Genomic DNA, 14,447 nt, shown 5'->3' on the forward strand with positions numbered 1-14,447 from the left:
GGGTGTGCCCGAGGGCCGTGAAAGCCAAGATATGCGTCAGTTTGTTATAGATTTATTTAATGATGCATTTCCGGAAGTTAAGGAGTGGCAATGGGCGCAAGAAATTCAACGGGCTCACCGTTTTCCATTTCAGTCACAACCGGCACGAGCAAACCAAGGCGCTCGATATACACGGGCTATTCTAATTTCTCTAAATAATTTCCTGGCTAGACAGCTACTCTATGATCTCGCACGACCAGATAAAAAGAGAGCAGGCCTGGGGGTGGAATTCTTCGTCCGCCCTGATTATTGTCATGCCACTGTTGAGAACCGGTGGCGACTACGCCAATTAATTCCTGCATTTCAGGCGAAAGAGGTGCAAGTGTTCCTTTTGCAACCTGCTACTTTGAAAACGATATATAAAGGGCAAAATCGATTCTTTACAACTGAGGATTCAGCCAAAGAATATTTGAACTCACTACCCTGAGATGACATAGACTTGATTATTATGTGATTATTGTATGTTTAGCTATATGGAATCTCAAGGTTTCTTGTTCCCATTTTCGATAAGGATCTCCACAGCCACTGGAGGTACTCTCACACACATCAAGGGGCAATAGGCCCTACTGCCTCATTGTTGAGGGAGGGTCACATGGGTGGGGGTGGGGCTGTTTTGGGGAGTGCTGGGTGGGGGGAGGGTGTAGGATGGTGGGGGATAGAAAAAGGGGAAAACTCAGTTCAAGACCGACAAGATGTAAGAGCTATTGAGATGAAAGAGTTTGGTTTCAAGGGATTGCTATCACTTACTGCTTTAAGTAAAAATATTGGCTGGTACTAATTTTCGAATATGCTCCTTTAATGTTTGTGGGCTGAATAATGTTGTAAAGCGTAGGAAAGTGATGCACTAAATACGTTTGATACAACCAGATATTATTTGTCTCCAGGAGACACACATATCATGGGGAAATCGTAAAGTGTTGAACGAATTTGGGTATACAGTTCTAGTTGTATCACAACAGTCTACCATGAATCGGGGTGTTGCTATTTTGGGGCGCCAATCAATTATTGCAACTACAAGAGTCAAAGCTGATAATATGGCCCGCTGGGCAATCTGTGAATGTGTGATAGGGAATATTCCTGTGACAATATGTACTGTATACGGCTCAAATATTGAGGACTCCGCTATACTTGAATTTCTGAATGTTGAACTAGCACTTTGGCGCACGCCCGTGTTGGTAATGGGAGATTTCAACATTCATGGGGATATAAACACTTGGGACCCAACCTTTAAAGATTACAGGGGTCGAAAACCGAAGGTATTTAGGGGGCTAAAACAGCTATTGCTGCAACACGGTCTGGTAGACTGTTGGCCACTCTCAAATCCACTAGATGCTGGTTATACTTTTTTTTCTTCCCCACATAAAAAATTTGTTCGGCTTGATTATATTTTTTCAACACGAGACTTGACAGTAGGTGCCCGGATGTCCGTAATGCCACGTATTACATCTGACCACGCACCCGTAGTGTTTGATATGTTAATATCCAGCATACCTCGCATGCAAAGACCTTTCACATTTAATAAGAAACTTTTGGTAGATACGGTGTATGTTTCTCAAATGTTAGATTGGGCCCAACAGTTTTTCGATATTAATAGAGGATCCTCAACTAGTGCGATGGTATGGGATTGCTTTAAGGCGGGGCTGTGTGGCGAGACATGCAGCTACGGTTGGGCACTGCAACGTAAGGAAAAGGAAGTAATGAAACAGCTACTGCAAGACCTGGCCAACGCAGAATGTGAATTGATAGGTGATATAAGGAGAGGACAGGATTGCTGTAATACACAAGATAATGTGGCGAAATGCAAAGCGAAAATTACGGGGGTCTGGAGCCAGAAAATTGCATCTCAATATAAATTGTATAGGGCTGAAAGGTATGAGTATGGTGAGATGGTGGGGAGGTGTCTTGCTCAAAGAATGCGACAACGACAGACTATGCAATATATATCCTCTATAGAAAATAGACAAGGTTTGAGGCTAGAGACACCTGAGGGTATTTTGAGAGTTTTTCAAGAATTTTATACCGAGTTGTACACTCAAGACAATGCCACCCCAGATTTAATCGAGCAGTTTGTTAATAGTTGCCATACGGGACAGGCTGTGGAGGATATTCAAAGAGAGGAATTGGAAGCTCCAATCACGATGCTAGAACTTGAGACAGCTATTAAAAGTCTAGCTTTGGGCAAAGCTTCGGGCCCTGATAAATTGCCATTAGAGCTATATCTTAAATTGTTTCCAATTATTAAAAATGACATGTTAGAGACATTTATAGCTGCCCAGTCAGGACATCCACCGCCATCATGGGACGACGCTACTATAGCGGTCTTTAAGAAAAAAGATAAGCCCTCATATCTGCCTGGTTCATATCGGCCCATATCGCTTATCAATGTAGATGTCAAAGTCTATTCTAAAATTCTTGCGAACCGGCTGATCTGTGTGGCTCCTGGAGTGGTTTCTAATCAACAGCATGGATTTCTACCTGGGCGGGATACAACTAATCACATTCATCGAGTCATTACAACCCTTGACTACGCCGAGACGACGCATAACAATATAGGTTTAGTATTTTTAGACGCGGAAAAGGCATTTGACCACGTCTCATGGCCGTATTTATGGGCTGTCATGATTAAAATGGGGTTTGGACCTCGATATTTGCAGGCCATTCAGGTTATGTATAGGCACCCGAGGGCGCAGATCTCTATTTCAGGGCAGCTTTCAAGGTATGTAAATATTAGTCGTGGTACACGTCAGGGCTGTCCCTGTTCACCACTCTTATTCGCTATCTACATTGACCCACTGATACAGGCGTTAACTACATCACCGCATATACCATCTATGATGCTTCCGGGGGGTAGTGTGCGTGTGCTAGCATATGCGGACGACATTGCAGTTGTAACATCAGACCCGGAAGCTGCAGTTCCCGAGATTGAAGTTATAACTAAAGAGTTTGGCCGGGTAGCAGGGTATAAACTCAATATTTCTAAAACACAAATTGTATGTACGGCAGGATTATGCCCTAATGATAGTCGAGTGACCCCAGAAGCCAAGTACCTCGGTATTAAAATTAGATTGTCTCTTCATGACCTGGTTATGGTCAATTGGACCAATATTATACAATCAACAAAACAACAACTAGAGAAACTCGAATGCTTACATTTATCTATGGTGGGGCGACGCAATGTGCTTAAAATGTCCATACTACCTAAAGTATTGTATTTTTTTAGGTCAGTACCACTTGAGGTACCACCCCTAGAAGTGCGGAAACTTCAAGCAACGGTTGAAAGATTTTTATGGGGATGGAAATCCCCGCGTCGGGCATCTAAATTTATGACACTTCCTATGTTGAGGGGAGGTTGGGGCGTCCCAAACTTTGTATTATATTATTTGTCTTGTTTGTTACAGAATATTAAGTTTGCTGTAAATGGGATTGACCCACCTCAATTTGAGGACCCTGATATTTTTTATTTATTACTTGGCCCACAAGCGCGACAGATGCTTCTTCGTTTTTACGAACCTAGCTACTACAAGAGAACTAAATTTAAGCTGGTGTTAACTGCTTTTAAGGGTTGGCGTATGATTAGTAAAATTATGCATCTGCGTCGCATTAACTATCACACTCCTTGCGACTCCCCGGAACTGTTACCATCTGTATTTTGGGACTATAGAATGCATATTTGGGGTGAAAAAGGCTTAATAATGTTTGGCTCGCTGTTTAAAGACGGTGTAATGTCATCGTTTCAAGACCTTAAAGATACCTATGCAATTCAACAGAACGATTCTTTTAAGTATCTACAGCTACGAGACTTTATCTCTAAACATTTAAATGTAATACCTATCCTGCCTAACGGGCTACTGGTAATTCTCAATAAACCGACACGGATTGGTATTATATATAACTATCTACTCGATCTACATCAGGATGACCTGGTGCTGCAGGAGTCCAAATGGTCGATGAGGTTAGATACTAGCTCTGTACCTTTACAAGATTCTATTAATACAGCAGCTGAAATTATTCTATTGGCGAATTTACGCTCTCAGCACTACAAAACTCTATTCAATCTTTACCATACTCCTGCAAAAATGGCAAAATGGGGCAATAGTTATAATGGGAAATGTTTTAGATGCCAAACTAAAATGGCTGACATTGTTCATATATTTGCTGATTGCAGTGCGCTAAATCCATTTTTTGCATCCATTGTACAATTTCTCTCAAATGTTTTAAATGCTGATGTCATAATTTCTAGGGAAATGATCATCTTTGGTTTATCTAGTGACTTGGATGTGTTCTTATCGTATCGCAAGTATAGATACTTGCTATTCATGGTTATGGCAGTTGCTCGCCTTTGCATTGCGTCAATGTGGTTGAAACCGGAAGCTCCAGCTTATGAGATGTGGAGAGCAAAATTCTACAATGTGTTTTACTTGGAATACAAACTATATTGTACTAAGTCAATTAAGAAAAAGCAAAGGGGGATCAAGGTCTGGCAGGCGATGATTGATCATATGGGGGTTGAGGAATGATGTATGTACGTACATAGATCAATGAAGGTTTACACTGTAACGTAATACCAATATGGTTTTATATTTGGTAATACTCATTTATTGTATTGTTTTATTTATATATAGTCTCTATTGCTTTCCCCTGTCTTTTGGAAGTGTATAACTGTTTAACTGTATTATGAACATGAAATGACATCGGTTTTGAACTGAACCAATAAAAATTTAAAAAATAAATAAATAAATAAATAAGCTCTGCTTATGAGGAAGGATTGGGTTATGGATATTACTTGTTCTGAGGCCTCTGGGGAAAAAATGGGGTGGATACTCTTATTTCCAAAGGTTCTGGTTTGTCTGTTGTTGCAGCTGAACATGACACCACTGGTGAAGAGCTTCTTACCCGTTTGACTAATGGATCGGAAGATCTATGTTATGAATGTATGTGCTCCTAATATTGATGACCCTCTTTTTTGACGTAACATACACAAAAAACTTTCTGATATCACACAGAACTCTAGACCTATCGTTGGTGGTGATGTTTATCTTCCCCTTGATCCTATTTTAGATAGAGACTCTGGGGGCCATTAGGATGGTGGGCGGACTTTGCCCACCCGCCATCCTCACGGTACTTGGGACCACCTGCCATAAGGGCAGTGGTCCCGTGGGGGGTATTAGGATGTGCCCGCCACAGTGGCGGGCGCATCCTGCATCTTTAACATTGTGGTGGGCAGTGCTCTCAGCACCGCCCGCCACAATGCTAAAAATGCATTTATGCAGTTGCATACACAAAGCATCAGGCACTGCACGGTGCCTGCCGCTTTGTGTATACAAATGCTGGGGGGGTACCACAGGTACCCCCCATGTGCACCCCCCACCTCGCCTTTACTCCGGGGGGCGAAGACCGCCTGCCCTTCCGTTGCGGCATTGTTGCCACGGAAAGGCATTGACAAACGCCCATTGTAATATGGCTGGCGGTGTCTGATAGACACTGCCACCATATTAAACCTTTCCGCCTGGTCGCAAGGCGAACAGGGCAGAAAAGCGGCAGAGGGTCTTTCCGTCCGCCGCGGACCCCCCCAGCCATGATAATATGGCGGGAGGTCATTCTGGTTAGGATGGCGGGTGGATTGCCCCCGCCAGGCCGGCAGTGGCTACCGCCAGCCTGGCGGGGGCAATCTGCCCGCCATCCTAATGGGCCCCTCTGTGTTTAGATTTCGTCCCCTAGATCACATAAACATTTACCCAATATGCGCTCTTCTAATCATTTGGTTGATGCATGGAGATTGCATAACCCTACGGGTAGTGATTTCACATTTGTCTCCTTGCCACACTCAAGGTTTTCTCGTATTGAATATCTTTTGGTAGATACCTCACTTTTGAAACATACTATAAATGTTACTATTCATCCAATAGTTGTTTCTGATCAAGCGATGGTGTATTTAACTGTTCTTAATCTCACTGATACGAGTGGCCCGCATAACTGGCGTCTTAATACAGAACTTTTGGAAGATAATAATGATGTTCAGGATCTCGGTGTAGACATTGATAATTTCTTTAAAGATAACAAATCTTCCATAGACTCCCCATAGTGTTGTGAGATGCATACAAACGTGCTATAAGGGGTCATATTATTTAAAAAAGAAATGGGCAAAAGAAAGTGATATTAGATGATCTCTTCAATCAATAAGGGATGAGATTAAAAGTAAAAAGTAATTATTCAGAGATTCAAGTGATAAATCACTTCTGCAGGACATCAAACACTTGAAATATTCTTTTAACTCCATAGTTACTAAAAGAGCTTATATCAGTGTACATGCCCAAAAATCTCGTCAATTATTGTTACCGAAGAGAGCCGGTAAGCTCTTGCTACCACGTTAAAATATCAAAATACAAATGTTAAAATTACTAGTCTTTCTCATATTGATGATAAAGATGGTTCAAGGAAATTCCATACCCAAGAAATTCTTGGGGTCTTTTGTGAGTTTTATGAAACATAATACACCCCTAAAAAACAATCTACCAAGGTTACCTGTCAAAAGTTTCTTCAATCAATTCCTTCTAATACTATTTCCCTTGGTGATATGATTGAATTAGGGAACTAATTGATACTGAGGAAATCATCCAGGCTATTAAGGCTACTCGCTCTGGTAAAGCTCCAGGTCCGGATGGTTTTCCTATTATTACATTTTACTCCCTCAATTATTAAATATCTTAAGGGGGTTTTTGATGAGTATGCTGTTTCTGGTAAGGTTTCTGGATCGACTGCTGAAGCTACTATTGTAGTTATACCAAAAGATGGTAAAGATCATGCCGATCCCAAAAATGATCATCCAATTTCATTATTGAATATGGAAGCTAAAATATTTGCAAAGGTCTTAGTCAAGAGCTTGGAAGGACACACTCCCTATCTCATACATGCTTCCCAGACAGGCTTTGTAAAAGGGAGACAACATTTGGACCTTTTGTCCTCTCTTCTGCCTTTTTTCATGAGATTCACTCAATCTCTTCAACATTTTTATGGAGTGATAAAAGAGCTAGATTGCCATCAAATATCTTAGAAGGTCTTCTGAGTTGGGGGGGTGAAATCTCCCAGATTGGAACTTATATCATATTTCCTTTCTTGCATCTCAAGGGGCCTTTTGGTTCCTACTAGATTTGTACCTAGTTCCCCCTTGGATTTATTTTGAAAGAGAACTTTCTGCTCCTTTCGCCACCTCTTTTCTCCTCACAACATCTTGCCATAATTTAGACCATTCTCAACGTATTATATTAGACACGATTAATGGATTAAAATATGTTGATAAAAAATGATCTAAACCTATACATAAATCAAGATGGTCTTCTTTGTGGCATAATCCTAAACTATCTACTGACATTGATCCTAGCATATCCTCTTTGTGGGCTGCCAGAGGTATTAGATTGGTAAAGGATCTGTACGATTCCAATCATGATCCTTCCTTTTTCTTTTTCAGCCGAGAAATATCATCTTGATATTTTGGACTTTTATTCTTTCTTAAAGATAAAGGATAAAATTGCTAAAGTATCTCTGTCAATGGACTCAAGTATTGTCTCACTCCGTTCTAAATGGCTACATTCCGGTCATACTGCGTCTAGAGTTTATAAATCTTTATCTGTGCCAATTCCCTCACAATCTACGATTACTAAGTGGAGAAGTGTGGCTTACTGGTTAGAGCGGCAGACCCTGATGCAGAGATCTGACCCGGGACCAGGGTTCAATTCCTGTTGCGGCAGGGTCTTGGGAGCAATGTCCGCGGACCCGATAATTCTTGCCACAGTGCCTACTGTAACCATGGGTCCCACTCTGCAACTCTGGGCAATAGCTTGCTTAATCTCCACACCGGCCCAGGAGTGGGCGCCTCACAGGAACAGGCCTGGATGGGTTCCTCAGCGGTACAGCGCAGGGACACACTGGCTAGTGTAACCAAGCGCTTTATAAGCTCAGTTACTTTATAAGCTCAGTTACTTACTTACTTATGATAAATAGGCCCATCGTTTCGCAGATGACATTTTTAAACACATTTCCAAAGATAATTGGTATCTGATTGGGAAATTATCCCTATGCAATGAATTTGCTCCCTCACTTATTCAATCTAAACTTTTATCAATAAATCTTCTACACTGGACCCCGGCTCACGTATATAAACTGAGACTTCATGATAGCGATTTATGTTGGAATTGTAATCTTGATCCAGGTACCCATTCGCATATTTTCTTTGAATGTACGCTCTTAAATTCATTCTGGAGCTCGATGCAGAAGCATTTAACAGTGATTTTTAATACACATATAGAACTTTCTTTACCTGTAATTCTTTTAGGTACTTGGGCTGCAGCTATTGCTTTGGATCTGGAATTGTTTGATTTACTATTATCTATAGCTGTTAAAATTATTTTAACTGAATGAAAATCTTTTCATTCTTTATCTTACCATACTTGGTGGGCTTGGGTCTCATATTTACGTGGAGCTCATACTTTTGTCGAGAAAAAATATTGCTCGCCTTTCATCTCTAGTAAGGTTTGCGGTCTTTGGATAATTATATGGAGTTGTCGTCTCAAGGATTAGGAGCTCAATATCCCTTTGATGACCTCTCTTAGCTTATTTTCTCCCATTGGAAGCAGATGTCCCCACTCTTCTCTTTGATTCATCCCTTTGTTTCCTTTCTTTTCCTTTTCTATCTTTCTCTCTTAAATCTTTTCTTCCTTCTTTTTCACTTCCCTCTGTCAATTGTCTTATTTATGAAACAATACAACTAGTATAGGTTTTCTATTTTTTTCTTGATCTTGATATATGCAGTTGATTGGCTTTTCCTCCCCTTCTGGGATTCATATTGTATTTAATGAGCTTTATAACATTTATCATATACTATGACGTCTATTTAATTACCTTCTTAAAATAATAGTATGTTTTAAACCCTTTTTATCCCAGTCCAATGTATTTTCTTATGAAATTGTTCTAGCTTCAAAACGGATCTGATTGATTATAGATATATTTCATTTTGCACTAGTGTATTGTTAACACCTTAGCTGCGTGTAAACATCCCTCCCCAGTGCTGCGCTGTCCATTGGAACCAGTGCTGAATGGACATCCAATGGTCGTGCGCAGCACTGGGGAGGTAGCGCTGCTGACGACCGTTGGCCGTCAGCAGCACTTAAGGGGTTAATGTATTACTATTGCATTTGTATTTTAAAATGCAATAGATATTTGAACAAAAAAAATAATTACCGACTGGCAAACTCGAGCCCTGTGTTCCAATACCAGGGAAAACTGGGTTCAGGAACACTGGTGCACTTACAGTCAGGCAGAGCAGAATTAATTCTATGCTGTATTTCTGTTCTGCCTGACTGATTATCATGAAAACGTACCTTTCTGTTCTTTTGCAAGGCAGTAGCAGCAGCCTCCAGTTAGAACCTACATCAGTGCAAACATCTGAAGGTGATTCAGTGGAAGGTGGATTAGAGAGTGAACTGGGGGGCGAGAGCAGGAGGACAAAGAAATAATGCGGGAGAGTAGCAATATTGGTCAGAAAGGGATAATAGGAGACATATTAAGTAAAGAGGACATGTCCTGACATGGGAAATACTAGACAGGCAGGTAACAGAGAATAAGAGAAGATGGTGAACCAGAGATGAGGGAGGACAGGTTAAGCAATTAAAAAGACTAAGCAATTTGCTAGGCAAAAAAGAGTTGAGGTAGAGAGGCTAATTTACAAGCCCCTCGCACCACACTGCATCACAATTATTTTGCCCAGGTGCGGTGCAGCCAGTGCCCCACACTGCACCACATCTACAAACTGATGCATTGGGTTTGATGCATTAGTTTGTAGATCCCTGCATCACAGTTTATCTGTGCCCAGTGTAATGTATGCGGGGTAGGCTTTCCCATGCACAAAAGCCACATGGAACTGGCGTAGTGAAATTTACAACATTTCACTGCGTCACTCTACAACTTCACTCCATCAAAATCCTTATGCCTGCTCAGAGCAAGCGAAGGGATGGACACAGGGCTTTTACAATTGAACCCGCTTATGTGTTCTAACGCATTGCTGGAGTTGATTCCGTTTTATATAACCAACTCCAGCAATGCGTCACTTTTGCGACAACGCATGCGTCAGAATTTCTGACACATCTGTTAATCCATGTGCCATGGAGGCATGTATTATAAATACAGCACATCCATGGCAACGCAAAGGCATTTCACAGAGGTGCAAGGAAACTGACGCATTGATTTCAATTTGTCAGTTTCTTATAAATGAGGCACAGAGTGCTAATGTGTGGGAAACAAGTAACAAAAAGAAAGTGGGCTGAGCATTAGGGTGAGACTGAGAGAAAAAGGAGATAATACTGTGTGACAGAGAAGGGGTTGGTGATATGTTGTGGGAAAATGATCACAGTGAAAGAATGAGGGTAAAGAATGGGCACAGAGGGCTGAGTGCAATAATAGTATGAACCATAGCAGTATGGTTGAGCAGTGAGGTTGAACACTCATGGTGTCATCCCCTGTATGAAACAGACCAGCACCAGTTCCAAAATGTCCTCATTACTTTGTGGAGAGCATTGCTGCTAATAAAATAATGGTGCTACTCATCAGTACCAGTTTTAGGGCATGATGGCTGATGATGCCACACCTGTACAGAGTAGACAGGGTCAGTCATGACAAGCGAGTCTAGAGCAGCTTGCACAAGCTTTGTGTCATCAGCAATTTTCAAGGCATAGTAAGTCACGGTAACTCTGGTGGTTAATGTACTTGCTAGAGAGATCTGTGTTTTATCTAATCACAGTTTTGACTCATCATAAAGTACAGGAAGATGAATGTGCCTGCTGCAAATCACAATGTGTAACATGTAGATCACAGGTTTGTATTTTATGTAGATAGGTCAGTAGGTTACTTTTCATGCCCTTATGAGATCTTATTGTTGCTTGCGTAAGTTACAATCCTTCTGATACAGCACAGTGAACTAAGAATCGGCATCAGAGGGCTGCATGCAAACTGCAAGGCATAGCTTTAGAATCTTATTGTTATTTTCTCAATCTTTCATTATTCTAAGGGTTCATTTTGGGTAGTAATAAATTTGTATTTGTATACACAACCCCAACCACTATGTATGTTTACAATCCTGAGTTTTTGTTTATCAAGACTAAACCCTCTTGACATATAAAGCCTCCCCATGTGAATGGCACATGACTCCTACACCTTGTAGCCCTTGTTGTCTTATGTAACATTTCCACTATATTGATCAACGTGTCTGTGTGATTCATTGTCTCTGTGTAATACATGTGTGTGATTCAGAGCTCTTTGACACCCTATATTTGCTTGATTACCATCATTAAAAAAATGAAATAAATGTAAGTGAGGGGGTTAGTAGTGAGGAAATCCATGGAGAAGGAGGCCATTGGGGGAAAAGGCACCAACAAAGATTGTTGCACCGGTGGCTACCAACGTTAAAGTTAGCCCAGTTTCTTATGTTAGAGAAGCCCATTCATTGCCTTTTTCCTTGGTCTGGGAAAAAAGGCTGCAGTCAGGCTGGGAGCCTGCCCCCATTTCCTCTCAAAATAAGAGAGCTAAGGAAGATTAAGAAGCATATTCATCCAGGTCAGAGCTTTCCATTACTGGGCACCCACATATGTCCCACCGCACTGAATGTAATAGGCACTGGCTGCGGAGAAACCATCCGATTTCCAGCTATTGTCAAATATAAAACGTTTCTACTATAGTTTTAGCTATATAGAATGACACAGATTGGTGGGAATTTAGTCTTAGAAGGGAGGGGGATGATCAGAATGAGCAAACAAAGGGCTTGAGTAGTGCCCCTCCTATGTGCCTGGCTGTAAGGTAAGACTCCCGTATTCCCACCACACCACATGCACCTCGTTGTAGAGTAGAACACCTCCATTCAAAGAGGATTTACTAAAGAACATGTTTTACTGTCAGATGACAAGGAACAGTGCAGAGTTATCCCCTGGGAAAAAAACAAATGTTGGGCAAGCCATAGGAACCGGGTTGCCTTTGCTAGACTTCCATGGCTGCCACTACATAATTTCTGGCAGTAGCAGCATGCGTGCGGGGTAAGGAGATTCCTAAATGCAAGTAAAATAATCATATAAAGCATATCAGGCCATACATTTCTATGTCTTAGTAATCAAAGAACACAGTGAAATACATTTAAATAGGCATATCCATATGACAAAAAATGTTAATGTGTTTTGTATATAACAAAATATTTCTATTCAAGATATTTCATTGATGGAAATAGTCAGTCAGTCAATCCACTTTATTCGATTAATTAAAATCATAAAAGTACAAAAGACAAACCACAAACATAGACAATATAACAAATAAATTTGGCTTGATAATTAAAATGCACAGACAGGATTTCTGTACACTGAAATAAAAATACTAAAACAAGATCATACCCCTTGTCCCATAAAATGACAATAAAAATTACAATCTTACTTTGGGAGAAAACATCTTTAGGGTTCTTTGTTTCTTTATCCTCACAGCAGCTGCCACAAAATATGCAATATTAAACAGATCCCCAGGGTTACACAAAGACTGTAGGAATACCAATGCCGCTCTTACCTGAGTGAAACTCCTGCCTCTCAGGATAGGGATAGAGGGCCAGAAACTCGAACGAATATTAGAATAAAAATCACAAAACATCATGAAGTGCAATGTGTCCAGGGATGAGAAATTATCACATTGGCAGGGTTCAGCATCAACAGAATTACACCATTCCCGATAATCCCCCAATGTGAAATGGATCAGATTGAAACGGAGCCTAGTTAGGAGCCAACGATGGTAAGGTCTATTAACTATTGTTAAATAGGGTTCCAATTTAACTAATGGTTTACATAGCTCCTGTTCTTCCCGTTCCAACATCAAAACCTTATTACAATTCAATTTTACCCACAACACATCCTCCTTCCTGATCTTCTCCGTTTCCTCATAAAGTTCTGGCCGTCCTATTTTAATAAACATGCTTTTAACATAGGAGAGCCATTTGATTTTTAGGGACTTATCTAACTTCCAACAGTCCAGTAAAAATCACATGATTCAGGGTTAAATCGGGGTTCAGCCAGGTTTTGAGCCAGCAGAGCAACAGAGCTGTGTTCAAAGTATCAGTAACATAGCCTAACCCTAGCTCCTGGTGTATAGCATACAATGGGGTAGATTGTGGAACAGACAGGAGGCTTCGTAGGAATTTGTTTTCAGCTATCTGTATCCCAACCTGTTCTTTATCGCCCCAGAAAGAGGATCCGTATGACGCAATAGCCAAACACTTGACTTTATAAACCTTTAAGATAGCCTCTATCGATCTACCCCCAATCGCTTTGCAAACCCTAAAAGAGATGAGGAAGCACGTATAACTGCATTCTTTTTGACTTTTTGTTGCATAACCCAGGAAGACCTGTCATCAAAAAGGACTCCCAGATAAGTAAAGGAGGACAAGGAAGAAACTTCCAATCCATTACAATAGAATGTTTTTCTAACTCTGCGACCTACTGTCATAGTATGTGGCTGTCCGTTGTTCACAATTAAATCCAAAGAGTTCATAAAAGTCCCGAAGGCATCTAGAAGCCGCTGGAGGCCCACTGCTGCACGGGAAATACTCTTATTTTTCATGATTTTTTTTGGGGTGTATCAAACATAAAGTTTTGTATACATATTTTATATTATTATTCTCAATTCTGTAAGAATCGTATACATATTCTTATGCCTATAAAGGGAAAAATATATAAAAACATTTATATGACAAAAATTATACAAAAACAACACAGTATATAGAATTAAAATGCACAAAAAAGTGATAGGTTATAAAGAAGTTCAAAGGCTGGCAGTAGATGAAAACTACGTGCGTTTTGGCATTGTGCCTTCGTTTTAAAAACCAGGCTCAACTCTTTCTTCTATTAATGTAATGTAATATATCATGATATTTACATTTGGGAACATTTGCTTCCTGTTTGGTAGTTTGAAGACAATAGTGTCTATATTTATACAAGTGCTCCTTCAATGAGTGGTTTCAATATATAGACAGGACACCACTTTTCTCTATGTATATGTCGTAGTATATATTGGCAAACTTATTTCCAACTCGGAGATTTGAAGATATGTGAAATTAAAGATTATTTAAAGAAGTGGCATAGCTTGTTTAAATTCAACAAAATCCAGGTTCATAATTCCACGGAGGGATGAAGAAACTCAACACAATGGTGTCTAGAATTGGGGGCGAAGCGATTCCCACAGTAATACATTCGAAAAACGAAGAGTAGCAGCGTGCATGCGCAGTCATCTTGCATCTGTTTCTGAAAACTGCACTCTGTTTTGAGTCGGCTGCAAGAGTTCCACAAGAATCTAATTTGCCTTAGACAGAGTTAAGAGCACTTGCCATATCAATGACC

Source organism: Lissotriton vulgaris, chromosome 1_2, assembly GCF_964263255.1.
Source record: "Lissotriton vulgaris chromosome 1_2, aLisVul1.2, whole genome shotgun sequence".
Taxonomy (NCBI): domain Eukaryota; kingdom Metazoa; phylum Chordata; class Amphibia; order Caudata; family Salamandridae; genus Lissotriton; species Lissotriton vulgaris.